Source organism: Hetaerina americana, unplaced genomic scaffold, assembly GCF_022747635.1.
Source record: "Hetaerina americana unplaced genomic scaffold, ioHetAmer1.1.p SCAF_9, whole genome shotgun sequence".
Lineage (NCBI taxonomy): Eukaryota > Metazoa > Arthropoda > Insecta > Odonata > Calopterygidae > Hetaerina > Hetaerina americana.
Window position 1 is genome coordinate 67,561,060 of NW_027287538.1, and position 26,644 is coordinate 67,587,703.

The 26,644-nt window shown below is 42.4% G+C and overlaps 1 protein-coding gene and 1 non-coding gene across 4 annotated transcripts in view; both read right to left on the bottom strand.

The window, feature by feature from the left end:
- Window positions 1-26,644, bottom strand: part of LOC139698826 (uncharacterized) — a 260,429-nt gene that overhangs the window by 96,142 nt on the left and 137,643 nt on the right. The gene's annotated exons all lie outside the window — the stretch shown is intronic.
- TRNAP-GGG (transfer RNA proline (anticodon GGG)) lies at window positions 18,081-18,156 on the bottom strand. Its single transcript has one exon. It is a non-coding gene; the product is annotated as a tRNA-Pro (tRNA).

Sequence of the window (26,644 nt, forward strand, 5' to 3'; positions counted from 1 at the left end):
AATAGTTTTTCTCCGTTTCACGTTATTAATTCGTCCTATGTACTTGTCACTTGGTCTTTCTCGCGGTATCTTCCCTTCAATTTTCTCATATGTTATGATTATAACCAATCCATTGTGCCTCAAGTTATGACCAATCCATATAGTTCTTCTTTGTCGTTAAAGCTCAGTGATGATGACTTAAATGAAATATGAAAAAAATATGCACTTAGTAATTCCGAGCCCACTGTAAAACACGAGCGTTTTCCAATGACTGACTGCTGCAGGACGCAAAGAATGAATTTTACTCTGTGCTGCCACTGCAGGATTCAAATACTTCAGCGTTTTCATCAGTTGACAATAGCCGACCCATATTCGGCAAACAAAAGCACACGGCGGCCGAGCACACTCTCGGCATTCTTTCCGCGAGCTTTAAAATGAACCAAAGGCAGTAATTGTAATTCAGGATGGGGCAATAGCATAGGAGTTAATTATTATTTCGACCGCAGCGGGGGGAGGGGGGCTCACTCGTGCGAATCGTGATTCAAAAGGCATCCGCCGCGCACTCTTTCGTCTCGTGAGCCGGCACCGACCGCTTCGAGGATTCCGTCGAGCATGAAAGCCTCCTCCTCCTCCTTCATCATCGGGGATTTTTACGAGGAGCCGGCTCGCGGATAAAAATCTGCCCTGCGGAGGTAAGCAAAAAGAAAATAAAAAAATTTTTTTTTCCGCACCATACGTGGACTTTCACTCGCCCTTTATTCCTTTCCTCCGACCGTTTCAGTCAGATTCCGCTCCCGCCGGCAAGTAGCGTCGCTGCATGCTGGCATTTCTGTACGCATATGTGGAGTTCAACACGTCACGACAAACGAAAGTTAAGACAGACTCCCTCCCCTCCACTCGCGGATATTCCCCCGTGACAATGAGCTTTTTCGGAACGTGATTCGTGTCATATAATGTATATTCAACTCGGCAGCGAGCGTGCCATGGTGGAGAAAGGACGCTTATCCTCTTGTTTTCACCGGGGAAGGAGTTCCATTCTCTCCTTTTCCTAAGCAGAATAACACACACAGCTGCCCTCGCTCAATCAAAGCCATACTCCACCGGTCCGCAGATGGAGAAGGAGGAATTGTTATGAGGGGAGAGAGAGAGGGGGGGAGACGGAAATAAGAATGAAATGACCCTCGCGCGACGACGAAGGAATTTCCGTCTTTGACGACACACGGTTGCATGGCGTGGAAGAGGTAATCCACGCCCGGCATCTCGGGCTTTTTTCGTCTCGAATTTACGAGTAGTCAGCGGATTGAAAACACCCCCTTCCCCTGTTTCCCTTTCGTTTTATCGCAAATTCATCGAGGGATGTTTGTCTAAGCCTTGACTAACTACAAACGAGAAGGGGAAAGGGATACGCTGTCGACGCGTTTGTCATCGTGATCGTTGATACCCCCAGAGTGATGACATCAAACGCCACAAAACATTGAAATGCTGAAAGCCCTTCTTCTGCACCAAGAAACACCAAGTGCCTTAATGACTGACCGCATTAAGTACACATATCCTCCGTGTTTTTTTCAAAAGAAAAGCTCACTGGATGCCAGGAGGAAGAGAAGCAACGCAAGGTAAACAAATACGATCTTCATGTGTAGCCTTGATATTTACGTATCGCATGAGAAGCCATGGTATGCGATTACCGTGTGTGCAGTCATGATATGCACTTATAATAGAGGGGATTAATACCAGAAAGGTATGCACACATGGGACAACACTGCTTCAGCTAGTCAACCTTTCAAAACCCTTTTCAAAGCGCCGTTTCCACCATCGCCAGTTCAAAAAGTACGAAGATTCAAACGAAATTGAAAGGTATTCCTATTTGAAAGGTTTTCCACTCCGGGAGAAAGCATTTATGGTGGTCACTCATATCTCTCTCCAATTACACAGAGTCCACACTCACCACATCAATCCTGCGTTCCCAGCAATCCTCCAGTTCTTAAAACGCGCAAATCTGCTATCAAAATGTTGACAACAAAAAATACTAAAACTCCCTTCCGTTTCGTGGTTTGGCAAGGCTGATTTTAAGGTATTTCAGCCGCTTACTCCCATTCACTAAATTCCCACGTATTTCCATGTCCACGCATACTCATTTCGCCTCTGTCGTACCTTGTTTCATTCATGCTCTACTATTCCAGAGACTCCTGAATTCCGAGATCCAGGGAGTAGTGTTCATCCTTCCCGACTGTCTCTCCGATCACATTCACGGAAGAATTTCGCGGGCGCTCCCTTCTGCTCGAGACATTCAATTCCCCCGAAGACACGTTTTGTGTTTCGATCAACATGACCAAACCGGCATAGAACACTAATTTCATAAAGAAATAAAATAAACGTAAACATAAAATAATCATAAAAATAAAACACTTCTCTAGATAGGGTGACTATTTCCTACCTTATTTTCATTACCTCTCATTATTTCCCTTTATTACCAATTCATTTCCCCTTCATCCCCCACCCTCTATCTCCTGTTTTTAACAAGAGAAAAGAATAGTCAGGCGCAACATCTTTCACGTGCTTCCATACGTACATCCGTAATGCGTGGACTACATGTGGCTCATTCTATGATGCGTGTGGTACGTAAAGCTGGCCCCCGACGACACAATATTCAGTAAAAACAAATTTTCTCCTGTGTTTACCAACTGGAGTGGTCAAAAATTTTATGGATTCCAATTCGGAATGTTTACCGATTTTTTCGACCAACATGAGGTCCCTTCTCCCGACTGTCACATGAAACATAATTCGGTACATACACTCACCACCCAGCTCGTGGTGTCAGACCTGCGCGTTGATTGTTCACTCCGCTTTCTGCGCCTACTCCAAACAGTGCCCTGAACGATGCATTATTTGAAAGGTAGGTCGTCGTGAGACTTCGAGTGAAATTAGTCATTCCGTATATAGATCGAACCCCCTCGCATTTTCATTTCTCCTTAGTGCTTATAATATCATTATATAAGTATTTCTTCATGTGGATCGATCGTAAATCCATCGCTTCGCGTGCCATCGATCAATGAAGTCGGTACGCAACGGTTAGTTTTCGGTCGCGTCCAGGACTTGCACGCGTGGCCGCCCTACGGCTAACGCGAACTGATCTCACAACTAAAAGGACGACGCTTTTATTCAAGTTCGGAAATCACGATTCAAACATAATTTTCCCGGTTCACACATGGACTATCCGGTTTCAAAAACATCGGCCTCCCCGAATTCTAGAAAAGGTTGAGTTTTTCCAGACTCAGTGGACACTCTGCGTACGTGCCTTTACTGCCGATAGGACTACAATTAGTAATGACATTATGACGGTTCTGAAAACGAGTATGCCCACTGAGTAAGACTTCGCGTGCATTAAGCTATTCATAGGCCGAACAAACAAGGTACACACAGAACAATGTTTTCTGTACACATTTTTGTGTTCCATTGTTCCGTACAGGTGTTATATTGCTTTCGTGACTGCTTCTACGCCATCGACATACACATGCATGTTTTCATGAGTGTGATTTATAATTCATTATTTTAAAGTCGTTACTCAATTTAAATACTTCATAGACAATAGTCCACCAAAACCTCAGATTTTGGAAATAAATTGAAACGGAGAAAGATATACCCGAAAAAATATCGATTGTGAAATGCAATGATTTTTAACATGAAACTTCAGGATACTTGATAAATATAAATGAAATTGAGTATTTAATATCTCTTGTACTTACAATATTGTGACGAACAGACATAGAAATATGCGAACAAGAGAAATACGGAAAATATTCATAGATGTGATTTGTTGCAGATTTTTTCTACAAAATCCGAGTTTCCCAAATTCAACCTAACAATAAAAAAAAGGAATCAAATTAAATGAATGAAACCTGAATCTAAACGAGATTATCTAAAGCGATATCGCGTTTGAAACCGCTCGCTTAAAAAACCGCGGGGAAGAAAATAGGTAGCGCTTGTCATAGGAATAACTTTCGGCATTAACGAATGCATTCCATGAGATCACGCTCGTTTGACTAATTCCTCCTCGTGGCGACGGAAGGAACGCGACGTATTTCCCCCGGGCGAAGTATGAGACACAAAAGCGTCGAAATGTGGGCAAGAACAGCAAAAAGGAAATTGAAGGGGAATGAACGACGGGCTACAGGAATTATGTATGGAGGAGGTAAAAGGTCTGTAGGGGAAGGAGAGGGAGAAAACATATACGTTTGTGCATACGTATGTGCGTACACACAAGTACTTGTACATGCATGGGTACATACACACACAAAGACAGTCTATATATATGTATATATAGTCTAACTGTGTTTCAATCCTTTTATGTACACCTACATTCGTATGAATGTTTCACCGTTTGGCGGTTTTTCGTATTTGAACCTCTCTCTATACATACTAGTATTGATGGGTGTGTGTGTGTGTATGTATATATATATATATATACATATATATACACAATGTATATGAAGTTAGCACTAGCAAACAAAAACACACAACAAAGAAAAGAAACACACGTTTTCGAATTTTCGGTGGTACAAGCCACCTTCCTCATGGAAGAAAAGTTCCTTCCTTGAGAATATTATGTTTTATATATATAATACATATAAATATATGATATCATATTTTATACATATATATATATATATATATATATATATATATATATATATATACCCCTCCCCGGACTACAACCTTGACGTGGTGGAAGGGCTTGTGCGTTCCGATGACCCCTAGAGCTGTACTGGCGGGAGTAATAAAAATTGCTCCTGGTAGGGTCACCCATGCCAGATAGGTCGAAGGTTAGGAGCCAGACGAAAGGTAGTCCACGCAGCGTCTGTTCCTCAGTGAGGCGGCTGCAATGGCGTCTGACCCCAGTGGGGCGGCCAGTAAGTGATGGTGTCACGTTAAAAACACTATTGAGGAAGGCAACGGGAAACCACCTCAATTATCATTCCCAAGAACAATGTGATGGACAATAGAGATATTTTGAGTCCTGGCAACCACGGGGCTCGGCCCAATCGGCCGTGTGTCGTGCCCGGCAGCGGGGGAGGCAAGGCTTCCGCGGTCGTCATCCCACGAAACCCTTGCAGGGGAAAACCAGCAGCAGCAGGACAGAAGACGCAGGAGAAGAAGACGAAATTAGTTAGAATAGGAACGTGGAATGTTAGGACAATGATGAGGACGGGGAAATTGGAGAATGTTAAGCGAGAGATGGAAAGGGGAAATATAGATATTTTAGGTCTATGCGAGGTGAGATGGAAAGATAGCGGGGATTACTGGAGTGATAAGTATAGAATAATATACAGCGGTGGGGACGAGAGCCAACGAGGGGTCGCCATAGTATTAAATGAAGAGGTAGGAAGAAGCGTAGTCAACATAGAGCAGGTAACGGATAGAATACTACTAGTGGAGATAAAAGCAGAACCGACGAACTTAGTTATTATCCAGGTATACATGCCACCGAGCAACCATAAGGAAGAAGAGGTCGATAGGATATACGATCAGTTAGAGGACATGATTGCATGTGTTCCTGCAGGGAAACATTTGATAGTGATGGGGGATTGGAATGCGACAGTAGGCGAAGGAAGAGATGGTGATGAGGTGGGGGACTACGGTTTAGGCACGAGGAATGACCGCGGGGAGAAAGCAGTTGAGTTCTGCAGGAGACAGGGGTTAGTCATCACCAACACTTGGTTTAGACACCACAAAAGACGCAGGTATACATGGAAAATGCCAGGTGACTCGGGAAGATATCAGCTAGATTATATCCTGGTTAGACACAGGTTTAGGAACAGTGTGATAAATTCGCACAGCTTCCCGGGAGCGGATGCGGACTCAGACCACAATTTAGTTGTTATGAAATGTAGCGTCCGGTTCAAAAAGATAAGGCAGGGGCGGCGAGTTAGAAAATGGAATGTAGAAGCATTAAATGGGTTGAAAAGGAAGGAATACAAACAGGCGGTAGAGAAAATCATGGAGGACGGTAAAGAGCTAAGTACTATTGAAGAAAAATGGGAATGTATCAAAAAAGGATTGTCTAAAGCGGCAAAAGACACTATTGGAACCGTTAACGCTAAAAGGACTCGTAAACCATGGATCACGGATGAGATGATTACAAAAATGGATGAGCGGCGAAAATGGAAGAATATAAATACAGAATTAGGCAAAATGAAGTACAAAGAATTGAACAATAAATTGAGGCGGGCAACAAATAAAGCAAAGGAAGCATGGTGGAAGACGCAGTGCGAGAATATGGAAAGTCTGCAGAGGAAGGGGGAAATCGGTGCGCTTTACAGCATAGTTAAATCTTTATCGGGAAGTAAGAAAGGGAGATCAACGATAGCAGTTAGAGATAAGGCCGGTAAGGTAATAGTTGACGCAGGAAAGATCCAAGAGAGATGGAAGGAATATGTAGAAGACCTGTATAGTAAAGAGCTTAGACCAACAAAGTTAGACATTGAAAAGGAACATGACGTAGAGGAAGATAGCTTAGGTCCAGGCATACTAGACAATGAGATAGAAAGGGCATTACGGGAGATGAAACTAAATAAGGCCGTGGGGGTAGATAACATTCCCGTGGAACTTTTGAAATGCTTGGGAAAATGTGGGAGGAAGAGGCTATATGGGCTGATCCGTAGTATTTATGAGGAGGGAATCTGGCCGGAAGACTTTGTGAGATCAGTTTTAGTTCCTATTCCGAAAAAGGTAAAGGCCACGTCATGTGAGGACTATAGGACAATTAGTTTGATATCCCACGCAGCTAAGGTTGTTCTCAGGATCATAAACAAAAGGATAGAGAGTAGGGCAAATGATTACTTAGGGGATGATCAGTTTGGGTTTAGGAAGGGGAGAGGTACGCGTGATGCCATTGCAGTAATGAGATTATTAATCGAGAGGAATATAGAACACAACCAGGAGGTATTTGCCTGTTTCGTAGATTTCGAAAAAGCGTTTGATAGAGTAAATTGGGAAAAACTAATGAGTATATTGCAGAAAATAGGAATAGATTGGAGGGAAAGGAGGCTAATCCGCAATCTGTACATGTCTCAGACTGCCCAGGTGAGGGTGGGAAACGGGGAGTCAGGATGGGCAGTGTTAGGAAGGGGTGTAAGGCAGGGTTGCCCATTATCACCGTTGCTGTTCAACCTGTACGCAGAAGAAATGATCAAAGAGGCATGGGAAGAACTCGAGGTAGGAATGAAAGTGGGCGGGGAAGTCGTAAAATCAGTTAGGTTTGCTGATGACCAAGCTTTAGTTTGTCAGTCAGCCAAGGGGCTACAAGCATTGCTTAGTGAATTGGAAATTCAGTGCGACAGGTATGGGATGAGAATCAATATTAATAAAACAAAGGTTATGCGATTTTCTAGAAAGAAAAAGGCCAAGCTTAACATTAAAATAGGAGGGCAAAAGCTAGAGCAGGTAGAACAGTTTACGTATCTCGGTAGTGTTTTGGACCAACACGGTCAAAGTAGTAGGGACGTAAGGAGAAGAATTGCGCTAGGCAAAGAGGCTTTCACAAGGAGGAGGGAGTTGATGACAGGGACTTTGAGTAAGGATGTTAAGAAAAGACTCGTAAAAACTTTGATATGGAGCGTAGCTATGTACGGAGCGGAAACGTGGTCATTGAAGCAGGAGGATAGACGTAGATTGGAGGCTTTTGAAATGTGGGTGTGGAGAAGAATGGAGAAGGTGAAATGGACAGAGAAGAAAACAAATGAGGAAGTACTTGGTATGGTGGGCGAAGAGAGGGGTTTGTTGGGAGCAATCCTATGGAGGCAGGAAAAGTGGATGAAGGGGGTGTTGACCGGCAGTGGGATGTTGAAGACTGTGATAGAGGGTAGAATGTTGGGCAAAAGAGGAAAGGGAAGGAACAGGATAGGGATGTTGGACGGGATGAAGGGAGGAAGGAAGTACTCAGAGATGAAGAGGGACCTGATATAGAGTAGGATTATTGATTTTGTGTTTTGTTAGGAGTAATAAAATATTTGTTTGGTAGTTGTGTCAGTCCAAAAACCTACCTTAACCGGTAGATTACTTAAAAAAAAAAAAAAAATATATATATCTATATATATATATATATATATATATATATATATATATATATATATATATATATATGCGCGTGTGTGTGTGTATATAATATCAAAAGATTCGAGAAAAGGAAGGAAAATTTCCCGAGCAAAACCCTTTCGGGGAATAAAAACTTTCAAACTGAAAAAAGGACCTCACACAAATCCAGTGCTAGTAGCGATTTTAATGACTGCGGCCATGTTACCCCTCTTGCCTTGCGCCTCGTTTCATATCGCACGTTCGTTTTTTTCCTCTCCCTCCTGCCCCACCGCTTCCCCGGCCCTTTCGCCCCATCTCCTCCTCCCTTCCCCACAACCTTTCCGCTCCCCGTCTCTCACTCTCTTCCACATCCGCCATCTCTCCACGTTCTTGCCCTGTTAAGGCTTTCTCCCGTCCCGTTCGCTTGTTTTAACAGCACCCCACGCCTTTTCATCAAGATACGACATCTGAAGCGAGTTCCGCGGGAGAAAATTAGAGAGAGCCATCGCTGTTCAAGGTGTACGGGTTTAAATATATAACAATAACGTTGGAAATTATCAAACAAACGCCCCTCGGTTTTTTTGCCTGATAAAAATAAACATTTAACCAGGTTAACTTCCTTCTCCCGGTTTAATTAAATTCTTAATTTTTATTATTAGAGCAGCATCTTACCTGCGAGATTATTGCCATGCAGCCTGGACATGTACGATGGTACCAAAGAGGAAATAAAAACATGCGTTTAATGGTGCAGAGCAATGCAGATTCGATTAATGACATTTGGAGGCGTGATATCCCAGGGAGTGGTGCCTTACTGTACCGATCGTAGGTTACCGGGTACGAACCCAGGGTAAATCCTTTCGACAACCCCATCTAAAAGTTGAAACGGTGACATACATACATATTACGGTTACCAGAACTTCATGAAAAATCGAATGATGGCGGAGAGAAAAAACATTGGGCTCGCAAACTGTGTTGTTTAAAGTTCACATTTTAATGGGCTAAATTCGGTCTGCGTTAATGCTTTGGAATTCAGAACGAACTTCCGAGTTGATTATAGTGGACTATAACGTGAGGGAAGGTGTTCACGAAATATTTTTTTCTTGCAGTCTACGTCTAACTGCCGCATATCCAAGTCGACAGAAATTGAGCTGTAACGGGTTCCAGAACATGTTTCGTGATTGCCAATTGGTGACAAAATATGCATATATATATATATATATATATATATATATATATATATATAAAATATGTATATAAACATACAACCATATGATATATAGGATATATATACATATGATATATAAATAATATACATATATGATATATATGTGGTTTCCTACCACTTATATCCTACATGAGGTAGGAAACCTGGACGTATAAATGGTGTTTTATATACCAACTGCAATAGTATTTGTCATGGAATTCTCTCGCTTGCGACGTAGAGGGAAAATGCCAACTCTCGCATTACATCGGAACGCCGAGCATGATGAAAAATGAGTTCCAACGAGGTTAAAGATCCGTTTTTCCTTGCACAATTCACTATTATACTAAAAATCAAATCCAAATATTGTAATCGAAACATTCGACCCTTTTAAAGAGTTCTACCTTCTTCTATCACATTGTTGATATCGTGACAAATCCATTTCCATCACATACTTATGGCGAAATTCTGGGAGGATGGTTTATATGCGGACGCAAGTGACGTCAATCGAGGGAAAGGCTGATGGATTTTGAAAGACGTGACACCTATGGTTTCCTCTTCAACAATCTGCCATTTTACGTTTCATTGAAGAGAATTCGGTAAATAAGAAAGTCTGGTGAAGGTGGGGTGAGTGTTTGGGGAGAAGGGGGAGAGAGTATAGAGAGGTCGTTCGCCTTTGAATAATCTCGTCACGTCACTCCGCCGAGCAACTATCACGCATCAATTTCAGTGCCGTGCATCATGAACCCTCATTTGGGGGAGGAAGAAGAAAGAGATGGGAAACACCCCTTCTTTTCCAAAATACGCCCATTGCTCACGACTCGAGTCAAATCCCGCGGGGAAACAGTATCGCAGTTTTTTGGTATCGCATAGAAAGGCCCCAACACGTGACCTGGGGAGGGCTTAAAAATTCCCCGGTTCATAACCTTGGAAAATATGGGTTATTTGATAGGTAACTCACCAATTCCAACTTTAGTCCAACTCTTTATTTACAAGTCTTTCGACATAATTTCAACTCCTCTCAAGTAATAAACAAATATTTTTTGTATTTTTCCGTTCGACAATTATTGTAAACAGAGTTGAAAGCTAACGAGATCACATACGTAACATCATTTAAAGAACAGACAGAAATTAATCAGATTTATTCTGAATAATGAAGTGGTATCACATGATCTTTTTATCAGTATGCATATAGTCATCATCTTCATGCATCAACGTTAACATGGTAAGCGAATCACTAGTAGTAAATAAAACTTTAAGTGGCGACCAAATATGATTGCGCCAAGGGCTTAACAGATATAATTTCAAACATGTATGCCAGATATAAGACGTTTAAATTTTTAAGGACTTATTTTACAACCCCATTAATTTTTAACGAATGATTATTGTTGCAACTTGAAATTCTTTCTTTTAAAATATTTTCTAAATTCTTTTTAAAAAAGTCTTTTAGAATATTTTTATTCTTATAAAAAAAATCGGGCAAAATGTGAGCTGATTAAGCAGAAATTCAAAAATATAAATTTCCCAAAGACTGCTCAGGAAATTAAAGAAATTCTCACCACCATTACCTCTCGCAACATTTCCGACAGACATTAAAAAATGACGCCGGCGTCTTTATGCAATGTCTTTCGACGCCTTTCGCGTTGCGATTTAGATCTGTGATCTCGGAGCAAAATTATGAGCGCTAAATCATGGGGCGGTGAATAAAGCGTCCGCGACAAACAAGGACGACAAGAGAGAGAGAGAGCGAGAGAAAAAGAGCCGGAGGAGAGCGTTTTCCGACACGTGAGACAGCCAATTCCGACCATCCGATAAAAGAATAATGTCGTCGCGAACGCGGATTAATTTTTTATGACATGTCGGCAGGACTGCATACGGGAACACACTTAAATAAGCAGAGAGGAATAAACAAACACAGAAACGTCACAGGGAAATAAAATAAAATATTTTCGCGATGTCACGCGTCCAGAGTGCTGCAGGGGGAGGCATTGAGACTCCGCAATGTCGTCGCCCCCTCCGCCAGGCTCAACGGGAGCTATTCCTAAATAAATCGCAAAAGGGGATTTTTATCTCCGCGAGCTTTCCGTCCTGAAGGTCACGCCTACCTCTTTGGGGAAACTGGAACCCGTCCAAGCGATTGTATCCCGACCGTCCCGCGAGAAAGAAGGGCAGAGGACTCGTACGGGAGCCAACAGCGCATCGAATGCACTTAAGTAGACGGTCCCCGGGGGAAGGGGGTGGTCGTGGCACACCCCTGCTCGCACCCCCACGCGTCTAGAACCCACTCGGGGGCAGATCATTCTTTCAGACCGGTTCACACAGAGTTGGAACATAAATTACCTTTAATTAAGGCGCAATATCACTGTTTACAGTTGAGTATGTTTTATTAAGCCCTGCCGTTTATAAAACTCGAACCTTTTCTTTAAGTTGACCATTTCAGACTGCCCCATTCTGAATTTGAATACAATATCTGATACACACAACATCCACACGCACGCAAAAAAATCGTTCGATGATATATTTTCAGAAGCAAACAGAATAACCGAATGAAAATTCATCAACTCAAATTCGATTTGAAGATTGGATTCAATCCCAGACCATGGACTCACTTATTTTTGAAATACTCTGCCACTTATTACATAAATACAGTTTTACTATTACCAAACCCATAAGCAGCGTCTCCAATGTTGGCAATCTGGTTTGTTTATATTTACATTTTACTTTCTCGTCGCCAGTAAACAGATAAACAAACCAAGATCTCCCTTGATTGGTTAGCTTAAGACCTCACTTTCCCGCGTGATTGGGCCACTTAACATACTTACGGTAACAGCATCGCCGGTGAGGAAAACGAAAGGAACATTTGAAATGGAGAGGGAATGAAAACGGGAGATGCCAGAAATCTCTGTTGACCACCTAAGTCGTGGGGTCATCAGAGATTGTTGGATAATCACTCCCGTGGTCAGAGTCGCAATCACCACTTCTGAGAAAGTGGCAGCTGGCTTGTATTGATGTGGTGGAAATATTTTGGAAAAAATCTATAACATTAGGATGAAATTGTTTTCAGTTAAGCATTGTAAATACATTTAGGAAGAGTCCGGCTTCGACGGATCGATTCGAAGAACGTTTACTATCTGGAACATCGCTCCAATGATTACTGACTACTTTTTCCACGATCATTTAGAAAATTATTCCCTTAAATTTCCTCGTGAAATTAGGTCTATTAATACTCAATAGTAAAGTCAAAATATCTCAGCAACTTTAACGTAGTACAAAGTAAATATAATGACATGAAGAAGGGTAAGCAAGGACGGAAACTACAATTATGGTCCACCCTAAGGTATTCCCTATTTCTACTGAGAAGCACTTATAATATATCATAAAATTTTCCACAGACCGAGTTGATAAAATACTGAATATTAAAAATATTGTCAATTGCAGAGGTTTTTCGGACGTTGAAAACGTCGGAGAAAATCGATGGATGTAACGATTCGGTTACACGTATTTCACCCCATTTAGGTCTCAAATCGTAATGCCAATAAAACTCTTTCTAGAAATTACACCTACATTTTTCTCTCAGAGCCTCTACGAGGGCATGTGGTAGGATGGTAATTGGCATTCGCTATTATTTTATTTTCAGGTGATTCAAATTATTGTGCGTGGTTATTTATACTGTTGTGGTCACGAATATCGCGAGAGAAAAAGGATCCCTAAAATTGCTCTGTTCGGTATTTGATTTTGTTTATAACCTCATTGTGGTCTCGCCTGCCAACGTAATGTGGGGTAGAATTGTTTCCAAAATGACAGTGTTTAACTCAATCGAATAGTATTGACCTACATATATTAGGATAGTCTTCCTTGTAATTTTCGTGTTTTCAGTGGACCAGCATTTCCAATATTAGAGTGATTTTCTCTTTGCTCATAATGATTTTTCACGAAACGGATTTTTTACTGCACATCGCTTATTTAGGTAAAGCGCCCAAATAACGATCCATTCTTGATTAAGGTGGTCCAATACCAAATTTACTGTCTTTAAAATTGTAATATTTTGCTCCACTATTTACAAAGAGTGTAAATATAATTCAAATTCCTCTGGATAATTAATACAACGTTAACCAGATACAAATTAAGGATCAACAGCGAAACGAAGTGGATGATCATTTTCATTTTACTTGCAATCGAAGTAAAAACAATTTAAGCAAAATTTTATTCTTTAATGCACATATAAAAACAATAATACACACTCGCTAACCAGTGACCCAACAAAACTCCTCTATTGCAATTTCAATTCAACAACGAAAATGAAATGGAACAATGACCTCTTTCAATGAGTTTTCCCAAATCAAGATGCAGTCAAAAACTCTCTTCTTCTCAACCGAAAACGGTTTATTTAACTCATTTCATCTTAATCTTTGGGCCCAGTCTTAAGCTAAATTTGACACTAATTGCTCGCGTTGCAATGTACGTAAGATTAGATAGATCTTTCCGCGCTGGGTCCAATACTCACGATGCATTTTCAAGGTGAGGTCATACCAACGCGGAATTGCATCTCTCCTTAACTTTTTCTTCCGATTCAAGCGCCACATTTCTCGAGTACTCCCTCCTGCTCCGAATTCGGCCAAGAGCATGATGGCGTAACGCTTGATGCCGCGGGCATGTTCTCCCGCACGGCGCTGCCCTTCTCCCTCGAGGAATGCGTGGCGGGGTGGAGGGAGAGGGGGGGAGGGGGCGGAGAGGAGAGCCTGCGGGGGTTGAGACCATTGCGACCCTCGAGTTAATTAAAGGAACCCGATTGAAATTTAGCTCCGGGGATGCATTGGAGTAAGGGGTCGGCCATTAATTACGCAACGCAGCTTTTCTTTCTTTTTCAACCCCGCATCTTGCCACAGAAATAGCACTTTACTCGTTCAAATTGAGAACCAAAATTTTTCCTCATTGACTCTGATAAATCTGGTGAGCGTCAATATGACTGAACACGACTGCTGCACCACCGCCGCAGGGAGTCGCGGGCATAATTACGAAAGAAGAATTCTTCTTTAGACCCCTATATTACCAATACCTGTTACGAGAACCAAACTTGAGAGATTCAAACCACGCGTCACATCTTGCTGGTAATCACCACTCTCACTCCTTCTAGAGAGGAAAGATAACTCTCTCGACAACAGCCTCTAACTCTAAACTACTTAATACATGTTTATATATTTGGATCCACCCGAGGATGAGTGAAATATAACCATGAACATTCGTATATGAAGACAAATGAGCTAATAATGACTTAGTTTAGGTCACAGAAACTTGGGTATGTCAACGGAATTTCTGGTTTAGGTTTCACATTTCAAAAATCGATAGTATTAGCTTATGCGAAAACGGGAGACGTATCACCGAGGAATCTAAGAAAACATGAAAAAGACGGAGTTGTTAAAATAAGGAAAAGTATCCTTTATCTACCACATATACATGTGCCAAGTTATTTAAGCGAAGGTCGGACAGCAGAACAACGTCCTCAGTATCTCAATGCCAAAACTGGATACTGAGATATTGACCTCATTTTGAATATCCTTCTAAAGAATTTTATTTATCATTGGAAGAGACGCTCAGTGCTATCAACCGAATTAAGAGTCGTAGAGAGTTTGGCTTTATAGTATTATGTTCCAATTTTTATTTCGTATCCAGCGAATAAAACAATCATGCGAATTCAGAAAATAAGTTGGTGAAATGCTGTTTATCACATTAAAAATTAAATTTCTTTTAGCGAGTACGAGTGTAAGAATTTAGAATTTTTTCGTGGTCCCGGTATCACCTTGGGGAAATAAACGAGTTGGTCTCTCGAAATTGAGTAGCACAGTAAAGAGTTTTCAACAGAAGGCGGTAGATGTTGCATGCCTTTGAGTCAGCCACATTCCGCACCATTAGGAACACAAGGACACACTTTACTCCCGGGGTGAAAGTTGGAACGATGTCTAACTCATAGAGAGATTGGAGAAAGTAATATTGGATGCGATGAAAATTTGGGAATACATTAGAATGACAAAGGTCAGGAGAGGAACGGAAATCAATGAATTTCTTCGAACAATGAGCGAACCAAGGCCATTTGCGAAGGAAAGAGCAAGAAGAATTGAATACATCCCGAGGCATAGCAGCTTACAAAAATATTAGGAAGTTGACAGCGATGGAATACAAACCATTCATAGCAAACTTAACGTCAGCAGGCCTCGCCAGACCAGCGAAAGACGGCGGAAAATCGGCAATGAAGTATTGATAAGGACCATTAAAGTAATTAAAGTATTGCCAAGGACCATTAAGGTAATTAAAGTATTGATAAGGACCGTTAAGGTAATTAAAGTAAAGTAGATCCTCTTCTACCATAAATGAGGAAAAACAGAGAATCATCAAATAAAACTACAGTAAACAATGTTACGGTTGGTTGGATGGGTGAGGATAGAACTAACCTGATACCAACCCTACCCTACAAGGGCGTGAAATTAACATAGCCCAGGGAAGGCGGCCAGAGCCTTTCCCTGGGTCGCCTGCCGTTTTCCAGGAAGACCTGGTACCGGAAAAATCACTCAGGTTAAGTGAAGCTGAGGGTACTCATAGGCGTCATCCGGGATCGAATCTGTGACCCTCTGGTCGGTGGCACAGTGCTCTACCCTCAGGGCTCTCATGCCCTTGAACTATTGTACAAACACGCTTTATAAGAGACGAAATAACTAACAAAAAAATATAATCTATATGTAAATCAAATTTTGATGACTACCAGCGATAATCAACTTGTAATCTCTGAGAAAAAATTACTAGATATACAGAGGTGATTTTTAACGCCTCTCCATAACAATTTTTGTGATGTGTAATTTGCAACAATCACGACTCATATCGCAGGACAAGAAGATTAAGAAAAGTTGCTGCTGCAGAGAATCAGGGGGACAAAATGGACAAGCACAGCCAAAGGAATAAGTTAAAGTTAAAAATGTGATAACGCACTGAAGCTGGAGATTTGCACTAACTTTTCAAAGTGTCGATTCTTATCCTCCCTATTTTACATTTGAAATATATCGAAGCGTGAGAAAGACGCAAAGGAAGCGTCAATACTGCACGATGCACCAGAAATACTAGTATATCATTAACCCTCGATGCATTTTTTTGGCACCGCGAGTCGAATTAAAATGAAAAATTAAAACGATAAAAGTCGAGAAAAGGAATTTCTCGGAGGCACGACATCGCAAGGCAATATCGCTCTATCATCGCACGCTACAGTTGATAAGTTCCAATGCCACAGACGGGCAGGGGGGGGGGGGGAGAAGAGAGCGGAAGGCCGAGGCATGGGCACCAGTCCTCGGATTCCCAACTGCAGGCGACAATGATGCCGCCAGGGACGCAATCGATGGCGGAGTTTAAAATAATTTTCACTTTTATCCTCGCGGTGCGCGTAGCACGAGGAGTCGGCCGACCTCGCCATCTTCGTAAAAAAAGAAGCAAACCAAACATACGCATGCGATACCGTCCAACCTTATGTCTGCATTCCCATTCACCGAGCGCTCTTCAGCAGCACCAAGGCTCTCTCGCTCGCAACCTCTAAATAAAAAAAAAATACCCTTTCGCTCTCACCCATTCCCCCGCGGGGGGTGGAAAACGTTGTTCCGTGGCGCAGGCATACGTGTTGTAGGCCCGCCGTCGCCACCGCCGCGCCGTCGACTTCCGTACATGGGGCAGGGAGAGAGGGAGAGGAGGGCGGAGAAGGGGACTTCCTATCTCCGGTCAGGGGGCGATGGTCGTCCCAGCGGCAATGCGTAATTTCTTAACGGGCAGTCATCTGCGCTCGCACGACTCGATTCAGCGTCGCTTTAGGAAGTGCGTGACGCTATTCCGGACGAGAGAGAGAGAGAGCCCCGGCCGCTCCCACCTCATCGACGGAGGGGATGAAAAAAATACACGCGCGAGAACATATCCGGAAATGGCCATCGGCCATAAGTGCAGAGGAGGCCGAGTATGGGAGGACGAGACGGGGATGACGGGTGAATTCGAAATGGCCGCAAGTCCGTCCGCTCCTCGCGTGGGATCGTGGTTCAACGGCGAGCGTCCAATGCGTATGAATAAACTCGCGAGGACGACATGTAAACAAGAGGTGTGAGACAAACATTGGCTGGTGTTCTTTGGATTAGTGGCTAAGAAAACTTGCGAATAACCTCGTTTGTGCCCGCAATTATCTCAATCAAGGATTGTGTGATGAGCAATAATTTTAATTCAATTGAAAAAGATCTAGATCTAGGATCAAATATTTCTTCCCGGCACGAATTCCATGTTTCAAAATTAATATCCATTCAAAATTATTTAGATTGCTCTAAAAACAACTCCCAAATGGGGGGCTACACTTCAAACATTTCAATAATTTAAAACTAACTATTTTAGATATCCCTCAAGGTCCTGATATACAATTCTTACTAGAAATTTTTTTTAAATATCAAAACAATTCATATCAGCTACACGTTTAACACACAGCTTAATGCGGAACCCAATACAATAGGCATTGATCATATTCCAGGAAACACACACACACACACACACACACACACACACACACACACACACACACACACACACACACATATATATATATATATATATATATATATATATATATATATATATATATATATATATATATATATATATATATATATATATACACATTCAAACACGAAATCCCGCCAAACGGCGAATAAATACTCATATATACAGAAACAGATATAAGGAAAAGGGATAGGAACACAAATAAAGGACGAACACAATAGAGGTGGGGAAGGCGGAATCGAACGGATCACAAGAGTAAAAATATTTCCTCAACCGGGACTCGAACACCGGATCTTTCCACTTCCCGGGCGGATGCTCTTAACCACTTGAGCTATCGAGGATAGTCAATTTACCCTGAGATCCGTGGGTCTAATATGTCGCCAAGCGCCCCGATTCTTTCAGCCAAGAGATGGCGTCAGGGGGCTGTTTCACCCACCAAAGGAGAAATAGACAATACACAAGGAGAGGAAAGGACAGTGGGTTAGAATTCATACAACATCATACAGGAAAGGAACAGTGCGTTTCGTGGAAAGATCCGGTGTTCGAGTCCCGGTTGAGGAAATATTTTTACTCTTGTGATCCGTTCGATTCCGCCTTCCCCACCTCTATTGTGTTCGTCCTTTATTTGTGTTCCTATCCCTTTTCCTTATATCTGTTTCTGTATATATGAGTATTTATTCGCCGTTTGGCGGGATTTCGTGTTTGAATGTGTATTTGGCCAATGTGGCTCATCTCTTTCTTCTGGCTATGCGTGCCACGAAACGCACTGTTCCTTTCCTGTATGATGTTGTATGAATTCTAACCCACTGTCCTTTCCTCTCCTTGTGTATTGTCTATTTCTCCTTTGGTGGGTGAAACAGCCCCCTGACGCCATCTCTTGGCTGAAAGAATCGGGGCGCTTGGCGACATATTAGACCCACGGATCTCAGGGTAAATTGACTATCCTCGATAGCTGCCTTGACAGCAGGACGTGCCTGTGTTCACCGAGTGTCTAAAATCGCCGGCGTCCGAGGCTTCGGCCGCCGGGGTTTGGAGAGCGGCACTGCCGGACTCTCTCGGAAATCGAGGTTCCGATCGTGTTTTGTTTCGAGCGGCGGTTGACCGCCTAGTTCATCAAGAAGCGTGCAGTTTGACTCTCGACTTCTTCCGCCGGGAAGGCCGTACTTTTGTTTTGTTTAGTGGATCAAGACTGACCTTGACTCCTGGTGTAGAGCTTAGGCTCCTTTTGTTTGCTACCGCCGGGTGCGTGTGGCGTGGAGGGAGCGTTCGTGAGTGTTTTATTTCCCTTTAAAGTGCTCGTTTTTTTGTTGCGCTTTCCTTCTTCATGCTAGTGTGCTGAATTTGATTTCTTCAAATGGCTGTGCGCCGCTTAAACACGCTCGCCTTGCAAGTTGACGAGAAGGCGAAGCCCCCTACCCCGTTGGAGGTCCACCTCTTCACGTTAGAGTCGCTGGGGCTCACACCCGAAGAGATAGTGGCGATCCAATTTGGATACAATCGCCATTTGATATTCCTGAAGTTGGCAACCGAAGGTACAATGACAAGGATTTTAGACAATACTCCGCGGAAACTACCGTTTCCGTCTTTAAGTGACCAGAGGACGACAATAACAATTGACGAGACTTCCGGCAGCCCGTGTAATGTCAGGGTTCTTTGTCTCCCCGTGGAGACCCCATTGGAAGACATAACAGGCGAGCTCCAACGCTTTGGTAAAATCCATCGCTCGTGGGAGAACAGGTGGGAGGGAGACAAGATGGCGCGGGTGCTTACTGGCACCAGGGTTGTGCGGATGACGGTCGAGAGAAATATCCCCTCGTACCTCCACATCGGCGGCAACCGGGCCATCATCATCTATGAGGGTCAGCGCCGCACTTGCGCCCGCTGTAACCAAGAAGGCCACGAGCGCAAGACCTGCCCTCGGAACCAGGGAGGTAAGAGCTATGTGGAGGCAATGACGATGCCCTCCAACCCTAACGCCGCCGTGGAGATGGACGAGCCCGAAGTGGCTGTGGAGGAGAGAGCGCGGTCGCTTCTACTCATCGAGGGTGCGGCCCCGGCTGCTCCCGTCGGTCCCTCGCATCTCCCTTCAATTGGAGGGAAATGTCAGCGGGAGCGAAAATCGTCAACGGAGGAAAGGGAACCGAAAAAGAAGAGGACAGACAAACCCAAGCTCCTGGTCTCGAATACCGATCTACAAATGGCTCACGTACCTACCACCTCGCCTAATATCACACGACCTCCAGCCCCCGTCTCCGTGAGCTCGTCAAATGAAGAGGGATGGTCTTTCGCCCCCCCTCCCCCCGCTCACGCCATCGACGCCCTCGCTACGCAATCCTTGCATCACGGGTTTCAAACACCCCGAGAACCTCTGGTGACAGGTGAGGAGGATGCATCTGATTGCAATGTTTTCCCGTCCCCAACAGCTCATCCCTCGATCCCTTTATCATTGACTGTAAAGGAAGCGTCACCGACCCCGGAAGTCGACCCGCATACAAGTTTCCCAAAGTCAAAAATCCCACATACCCCATCTTCTTTCCCCATTAAGGACAGCCAAGGTGTCGACGATCTTCCCAGCGCTTCTCAAGATACGGACCACAAGCAACTATCGCCCCTGATTTTTCCCGACCACAATCCTTCCGCAGATGAGCCCCAGCCCGCCACTCCGACCCTCCCCGAGGGTACCTCCTGCCCCTTGGCCGCCCCCAGCGGTGCTCCTTCGAAGAAGGCCCCCTGTGGAACGCTGCCGAGTTACCCGGTCTTCGTGGAGACCACGGCTGGCTCTTCCTCTTCGGACGAGGCCGGGGGGGAGGGATGTGGCGAAATGCCGCGTCCTCGCTCGTCGACCCGTTGGACGAGGCGTCCCGGGAAACGGCGAAGCACTCGTCGCCCGGGGTCGAGTCGCGACCGGAGCGACGCTAGCCACGATCAGAACTCTGGGAAGTGATGTCCGGTAGCCACCCGGTGCCGGACACACTTCGTCCATCGTTGAAGAGTTTTTTTTTTTTTTTGGCTGAATGACTGATTGAATCGATAATTTCAACCCTGCCATTGATAATTTCTTACAATACATAATTTTCCTTTGCTAGCTAAAATCTCCCTCCTAATATCTGTGGACCTTGTCTTCCTTTCTTTTTTCATTCTAAATGTAAATGGTCAAATGTACGAGTATGCGTCTGTATGCATATGCTTATGTATGTGCGTGTGGATGTGCATGTGTGCGTATGTATGTACAAGTGGATATGTATGTGGGGTATATGTATCATGTATGTATCCATGTATACACTTATAGTGAAGAAAAACATGATATACCCATAATCTGTGACCTGATATTATGCATAATGCTAACAAACTCTGTAATATTCTGAGCCGAATAAAATAATTTATATCATAGCTCAAGTGGTTAAGAGCATCCGCCCGGCAAGTGGAAAGATCCGGTGTTCGAGTCCCGGTTGAGGAAATATTTTTACTCTTGTGATCCGTTCGATTCCGCCTTCCCCACCTCTATTGTGTTCGTCCTTTATTTGTGTTCCTATCCCTTTTCCTTATATATATATATATATATATATATATATATATATATATATATATATATATATATATATATATAACACTTTTTGAAAGTCTCACGGACGTGAATTATAATGTATAACACTTAGCACTAGTGGACACAGACAAAAACACAGAAACACACAAAAAAGAGACACTATACTGTATATATATATAACCATAAACCATAAACCAGTAATCAACCCGAAGGTCGGGTTAGTAGGCGATGGTAGAGATCGCCCAGTACTAAGCCCTACACGGCGTGTGAAATTCACACATCAGGGTAGGGGGGCCAGTTCCTTTCCCTGTGCCGGTTATGGTTTCCCAGGAAGACCTGGTACCCGAAAAATCACTTCAGCTTGGGTGGAGCTGCAGGTGCCCTGAGTGCCTTGCCCGGGAATCGAACCCGGGAACCTCCGGTCAGTAGTCCAATGCTATACCCACTGGACTACCACGACCCATATAAATATATATATATATTTATTTATTTATATATATATAAATATATATTAGATTTTGCTTTAAACAATTATCTACGAGACTCGTACTTTATTAAAAATAAATCGAGAGAAGTTATGTCGTATCAAATACAACTTTTATTTGATTGCTGTGATGATGATCGAATTCTTTCTCACCTACAAATTATGTCTAACACTCAACACTTAACAAAACCAAAAAAAAATAAACGAGGAAGTTTTAGTAGATGGCGTATGCGGGTCTTTCAACTTTTATCTCGGATCAGCTATAACAGAGCTGCTCAATGGCAAAACGTCACGACGTTTTTTTTTAGCACATTACTACGAAATATAAATTTTCCACGGACGGATATTCCACAGAAAAAAGTGGACGGTTATTTAGATAGTGAACAATAGACCGTTACGCGAGCCACTGGGGGAAAAGAAAAGATCACACAGAGAGCAGAGGGATAAATAGACGATCAGTTTCCCTTCCCGCGCTCACATTGTCTCCGCCAGGCTTTGCGAATCGGGAGGAAGAGCGACGGGAGATGCACACGTACTCCCAACACTCCCGCCCCGCGTGGCATCGGATATCGACCGTCATCTGTTTGCTGCCCGTCCCACAAGAGAGCGAGAGGATGGCGGGAACGTGGGACGGACTCGTCGGAGGCAAAAAAATTCGATAAAACCCTACTGTCTGGATTGCATACCGAACGAATCAATGGGGCTCGTCTCTAAGCTAAAACCGGAAGGGATAGGTGAAGGAGGAGTAATGAACGAAACTCCACGCGAGTTTCAAAGTGAAAATGAGACATCAATTACCCGAGCCTCCCAATCATCGGAGACTGTTACGTAAGGGGGAATAATTCGACGGCGGTGTCTCGCGGAAGCCTATTAAATCACGTTTTCCTCATCTTCAGAATGTGCTCACCGGACGTCGCACGTGAACTGAGGAGCGGTATTTCGGTACGAGACCATTGTCTCATGTAATAAGGTACCTTTTGTGCTACGTGAGCGGCGGCGGAGTCCGGGGGATTGCGCGTCCTGCCCGCCGGGGAATTCAGCACGGGCGCAGATTAAACGAAAACAAGATTCTTTAACTTCCTAATTTTTTCAGGGTGGAGCTAATCAATGAAAGCAAATTAAACTAATCAATTCGTTACGCCGCTAAGGTGCAAATCGGACGGGAGAATGTAAAAATCCCCGTTTCCATTCTCTCTCTCCGTGATTTTTACTTAGAAAAAGCGTTGATTTCGAGACGATTTGCTCAAGAAATAGGAAAAGATATTATCACACCATAAAATTATGCAAGGCTGTTGTCGAAAAAAAAGAAGAAATTAAAACTGCACCGGTCACGAAACGTCCCTTTATATCCTCACTGATGAAACGATAGAAAAATAAGGTTATCAGGTTATTAGAGATTTAGGTGTGCTGTGGTGGAATCATTTCATCATAACATAAACAGAGAAAAACACATAATTTCCGACTCGTTTCGGTGTATTTAAAAATGGTGTATTACACCGAAAAAAGCGGCATTAAAGAATCTAATTAGTGGAAAATATCAGGAATATTATTATTACATTATATGGCATGAAGTAATCCAGGAGAAAAAATATTCAGTACGGTCAGAATAGCCTTTCCTCTGATTGAGAGAAGTTACAAAATCACATTAAATGATGAAAGGGAAGCAAAATCACTGGTTCAACCTGATTCTGAACTCTAATCGTGGAAGCTAATGAGTATAGTGCAAAAAATATTGATCCATTTCTTTAAAATCGAACAATTAGCAACCACGAAAAAATAGTAGACTTTAGAATACTTTTGATATGGTCCACCCGAGATGAAAATTACTAATTTATTTCTTTTATTCAAGAAGTGAGAAATTAACTTCAGGCACCATTCTTTTCCATATTAAAACCAAAATTCATATTTCTTTGCACTTACTTATGCTCGTGCATTCCATCGGCAAACCTACATATTTCAGTTTCGCAAATAAGACGGAGGCACAAAAAAATAATTGAGCTCACTCAAGATGGAACAATTCATTTAGTATCGATTCGAAACAAAAATATTTCTGCCAGCAATCTGTAGCAAGCACTGGCTCATTCACACGCTCAACGACGTCCTTTCCTTGGACACTCTCAGACCCACTAGAGCTGCGTGATATTTTACGTGTTTGATCTTCCCTTTCATAATTACAAGATATATTTGGTAACTAAAAAATTATACTGTGGCTCGGCACCAACAGACTATTGTTTTGGATGACCACGATGCATATTTTTTCAATTGGAGAGATGGAGAAAACAAAGAAGCATGTACTATACCTTTTCATCGAATGCATACTGACGTCCATGTAGGCATGCCCACTTCCATTTAATATACAGAGCTACATCTCCTCTTATGATTCCATCCAGATTACTGCCCAATGCCATTATATTTTCATAAATTAATCATAAATATTTCTTTAAATAAAAAAATATATGCTATTCATAAAACGTTTAAATCTATCGCAGCCCATAAGTGAATGAAGACACAAGGGTTGTGTTGAATGCTGCTCATAAATGATGATCATTTGCAAAGTTTCTTCTCCCCTGCTAGATTGAATGGGCCAAACCTTTGCGAAGCCCCCAGCGGAAGGTCAGGCTGGGAATCAACTAAATTACGATGTAATTATTACAACACCATTGTCTTTTCATACATATGTTATTTATATTGTAATTTTGCAACGGTCCCCTATTTATAGCTAAAAAAAGTAGTATCAGGCTTGGAAATACATTTTAGAATATGAATTCCATAGAATATTTTGAAGTACAAATTGGAGTACACTCTCGTGTATTCACGTACTCGTCTCCGTCGTTTATTACATGAATTCCCCACGTGCCTCCCAAGCCTACGCTGCCAAGCACAGGCATAACTGCGGTTTAATCTGAGCGGAGATCGACTTCTGCGTTCATCCCAATGCTGCAGGAGGTAGGAAGATTTAAACTAGTGTCTTGCATCCACGGAGCAATTCAGGTCGACCCGTTTCGCGAAACAACCAGGTTCGGTTTGCACGCATCCCGTGGTATGTCTTGCAAGTTGATTTCATACATTATTAATTAGATTCCGTACGCTCCAAGAGTAGACGGTGAAGCGATAATTTTTTTTTTGAACCCAGCCTATGTTAAGCTACTTAAACACTATAACACGGCCAACATCCTGCGGAATAAAAAAAATGTGTGCATACGCTATGGATTGGTGGCATGATTTGAGTCACCCGTTCCGATGTTTGTAATTAACGGACGGAATCACTCCCTGCATTTTACACTCCAATAACTCACTCCGTGACGGGAAGTCACGTTGTGAACGGCCTGCCATTAAGTAAAACTACTCCTCCTCCTTCGCTCTATCTCTCTCGCACACACTTATATTCATAAATACGTGAATATACAAAGATTATTCAAAGACGCATTAAACGATAAAAACATTTTGCGTACGAAGGACAGGTAAAGAACATAAGGGATAGGTTAATTTCCGCGAGGAAAAATAAATATATAGATACATGTATACACACTTTCAGTGTCACGGTTGTGTGTATATTTACATATGTGTGTGTATATATATATATATATATATATCTATATATATATATATATATATATATATATATATCTATATATATCTATATATATATATATATATATCTATATATATATATCTATATATATATCTATATATATATATCTATATATATATATATATATCTATATATATATATCTATATATATCTATATATATATATATATATATATATATATATATATATATATATATATATATATATATATATATATATATATATATATATAAACTTGGACAGCAACAAACAATATAAGAACACATAAAAAGATCACTCACACGTTATTTCTTGATCATTTCGACGGAATTCAGCTCCGTCTTCATCGGAAGAAATAGAAGTAATGTTATGTTATTTCTATTTCTTCCGATGAAGACGGAGCTGAATTCCGTCGAAATGATCAAGAAATAACGCCTAAGTGATCTTTTTATGTGTTCTTATATTGTTTGTTGCTGTCCAAGTTCGTTATTCAACACTTCCGTGTTACTTCGACGAAATCATATATATATACACACATACATATGTATACATACATACATTTATTTATTTGCATGTACCTGCACGCACAAATATACTTCAATGTCTATCGCTTCCAATTCCTAGAAAGTGAACACGCGCAATTTTCATTCGACGGCGAGAATCGATGACGTAGAACTCAAGTGCGGCAGTAATTTTTTTAATTAAAAAGCTTCGCGTGGAACCGCGTTCGCTCCGAGGGTTTCGGAAAAACCGCCGGCGATACCGAGAGCGATTCTTCTTTTTTTTTTCTTTCTCCCTCTCGTCATTATTATATTTTTTTCTCCGCCGACGGGGAGGAATATCCGCCGGTGCAAAGGAGTATTGCAGACAGAACGAGAGGGAGAGTTTTACGAAGCGAAAAATCAGAAAAGAAGTCTCTCGTAAGTAATTAAATTCGCCGGCGCCGGAGGCTTGCCATAATTAACATTGATGGCGCCGAGACGGTTCATTTACCCGTGTCTCATTGCTTCACTATAACTCAAAAAACTAAAGGGGAGGCAGCTGACTAGGGATTGGCCAAGCAGTCATGGAGGGGGGATGGGGGGGAAAGCCTCCTTCACGTGAACTGCAATTGACTCGCGAGCTCCACGCTCCTGAAGAGTACGCTACCATTTCAATTTGAAGAAGGCACCCTTATCAATCTCCATGGATACGCGGATGTAATTCGTCTACCATGTCACCATTGAAAAA